Source organism: Apis dorsata, unplaced genomic scaffold (assembly GCF_000469605.1).
Source record: "Apis dorsata unplaced genomic scaffold, Apis dorsata 1.3 scaffold_446, whole genome shotgun sequence".
Lineage (NCBI taxonomy): Eukaryota > Metazoa > Arthropoda > Insecta > Hymenoptera > Apidae > Apis > Apis dorsata.
In genome coordinates this window covers 173,580-176,876 of record NW_006263694.1, presented here as the reverse complement: position 1 = coordinate 176,876, position 3,297 = coordinate 173,580, and positions in this window count along the sequence as shown.

Sequence of the window (3,297 nt, the reverse complement as noted above, 5' to 3'; positions counted from 1 at the left end):
AGAGAGAGAGAGAGAGAGAGAGAGAGAGAGAGAGAGAGAGAGAGAGAAAGAGAGAAGAGTAAAATTTAAACGCACGTCGCATTTAGAGAGACGAGATAAAACGATAATAATTGGATAAGAATCGAGATTGGCAGTAAAGGGCAACGACTACATCATGTCGAACGTCGAAATAACCGAGTCTTATTATTATTTTCAAGGATAATGTCACGCGTTTATTTCGTTTCTTCCGTCGGTCAGTCCGAGGGACGCGCGAGTTGGCGAGAGATCAACAGTTATCGCGCACTCCTTTCGTTTCACCGCTATTCATCCGCTTTTTTTTCCGAGACACACCCTTCCAACTTCACCGCATCCACCTGTCTTGGGCGGCCTTTGTGCATTAAGCCTTTTGAACCCGATAATCCATAGAGATTACAGCTCAACGGTTCGTGGTCCTTCGCCTTTTTATTTCCTTTTTCTCTTTTTTTTTTCTGTCTCAACTTCCTCCTCCTCCATCTTACCCCTAAAACATTGCTCATTTACATTTACATTTTGATCGTATTTATCATACGCGAGATACGATGCACGTACATATCTGATTTTCACTAATGTCCTAACTTCTCGCGATATACACGTTTCATAACGATTGCGTAGAAATTAGTAGTTCCGAATCGTTTCAAACTCGTTTATTCCATTCCATGCTTAAAATACAGTTTTCCGATATATAATTTTTTTTTCCTTCTTACAACTCTTTAAATTTTCTAAATTGAAACAATTTACATTCATCGTAATCAATAATGGTAGTTTAACGAACGAACAAGCGCTTAAATTTTAGCGCTAATAATATCTGGTCGAATCTCGAAATTGTTTTAATCTTGAAAAATTTTCACAATCTTATCGCTCATCTACATGATAAAAGGGCAACGTAAAGATATAATAGGGGATAAAATACGAGTAAGCTCGCGATTATACGGTTGATTAAGGTGAATCGGTGTAAAGTGCATTAACGGATTGTCGCGCAAACTTGAAGCTTTGTTTGCACATGGATCGAAGAAAAGCTCGAACGTCCAACGGTTTTCTCGGAGGAAATGGTAAACTGATGGATCGAATAATCGGAGAGGAATTGTCCCCGACCATCCAGACGCCAAGGGGTGTAGATGTACGCGTAGCGCGACCGGTCGATACTGGCGTCGGCTGCTAGTAACCTATGCATTCTCCTTTTACGCACCGACATCCCCTCAAACCTCGCGCTTCCTCTCTGATTCCATCTCCTACCCTCCACACCATCCCTAATAATCTCCTAACTCGACCCACCAGACGTGCATTCCTTCGCTCGATCGAGTATTCGCTTTTACGATTTATCTTCCTTTATCTTCCTTTATTTTCTTATTTTATAATACCCAACTGATTCGAACTAATTCAGCTATCTTCATTATTATAATTTTAAATGTACAGATTTATATTCTTTTATAAAATTTTTTTAATATTTTTATCAAACAATTTAACAGTTTTGTTAATATTATCGTTTTCATTTCATTACTTTCGTAGATTTATCAATTTTTAATTATCCGATTTATCTGTTTTATGTATCTAAAGGTTGAAACGAATTTCAAATTCGTCTAATTTCATAAATTTGAAATTCATTGAAAAGCTCGATCGCTAAAGAGATATGGTCGGTTCGTGAACGAGAATTTCCGTTCGCTAGTTTGTTACGGTTTCGAAATTTCCGGCCAGATCGTAGCACGTATCGACCAATGGTAATTACATTGTCACCAAGATGGTCAAAGGAGAAACAAGTACGATCACCTATATCTGTTTTTAAACGGGAAATATTTGGCCATCGTCCAAATTGACATCTAAATACTACATGTTGCTTCTTGCAAAGTATTCTAATAGTCGAAAGTTTTGTAACACTTGTACGATCAGCCTCGTGTATTTTTGCTACAAATTGATATTAAATATTACGATAAAAAATTGTATTCTAATGTATATAATAATTTATATTACGTATATTCTATTGTTTAACTTTCGGTAATTTTTCTAAATTGTTTAACATTTTTACGCATTTATGATATAAACAGTTTTCTCCGTATATATATATATATGGAAACATTAATTTCTGTACATAATTAGTTGAATAAGTTTGGTTGTAATTATATATATTTCAGATTTAAAAAAACTATGTTTATAATAAATATTGGTAAATTATATAATTTATTATTAACATTTTTAAAAATGTTATAAACTAATATATTGCGGAGATATAGTTATGAACAATATTTTAAAAATTTTCCAGAATTTTTGCGAGGTATAAAATTATTGACCCTTTCTACTCTGAAATGCGAAATATATATTATATTTCACTTCGAGCTTACAGTCTGCAACGATAGTTGGCACCACATGCTTTGTATATCTATCTTATTTCAACAAAAAAATTTTTGAATATTCAAATATTTAAATATTTTGAAAGCGTATGATCTAAGTATTAAATTGACGACGTGCATTGAAATTTATACACGAATTATAAAATTTTATATTCTTGCCTATTATTTCATTCTAATTCATATATTTTATATCTTCAAAATTTGTTTAACGAAAATTAAATAAATTTACTCGAGAACAATCTTGATAAATTTGAACATAGAAATATTTAAATATTTTCGAAACAACAATAAAATCTAATAAATATATAGTAAAGTACGAAAAATATTTTTTCTATATACCAACCAGTTTGCGCACACTAAAATCATGCTAATAAATTCGTAGGAATAACATTTGCGTGTTTCGTATATAAAATTCATTTAAATAAGTTTTATTTCAGGTCGAAGCTATTTCGCGTAAATAACAAACGCTATCAAGCGTAGATGTCAAAAACGTGTTCATACCGTTCAATCATTTAACTTTATTTTTTCCTCTTTATCTATAAGAAAAACGTAGAGATAAGTATACAATTTATTTTCAATCTAGTTTCATTAATTTTTATAAATACATACATTTTTTTACGAATAACTCGTACAATTTACGGGAAAATATCGTCGAAAAGAAGGAATGTTTATTTTCTCGATGAATCGGTAGAAGAATCGCTGTAAAGCACTTTTGGAGGATCGTGAGCGGTGACCTTGGCCTCTAGTAGTGGTTGTTTTAACACATAACGCAAGACACACGTAAAAGAGGGTAATGGCGAACACGCGATCCAATGTGTATAAGCCAACTGCAAGGAAATCGTTGCGACAAAATTCTCCGCGTTCTCCTTTCAAATGTATACAGGTTGGTTAGAATTGATATCCTTTCCAGGATAAGCCGTACAATTGCAATTTGCAC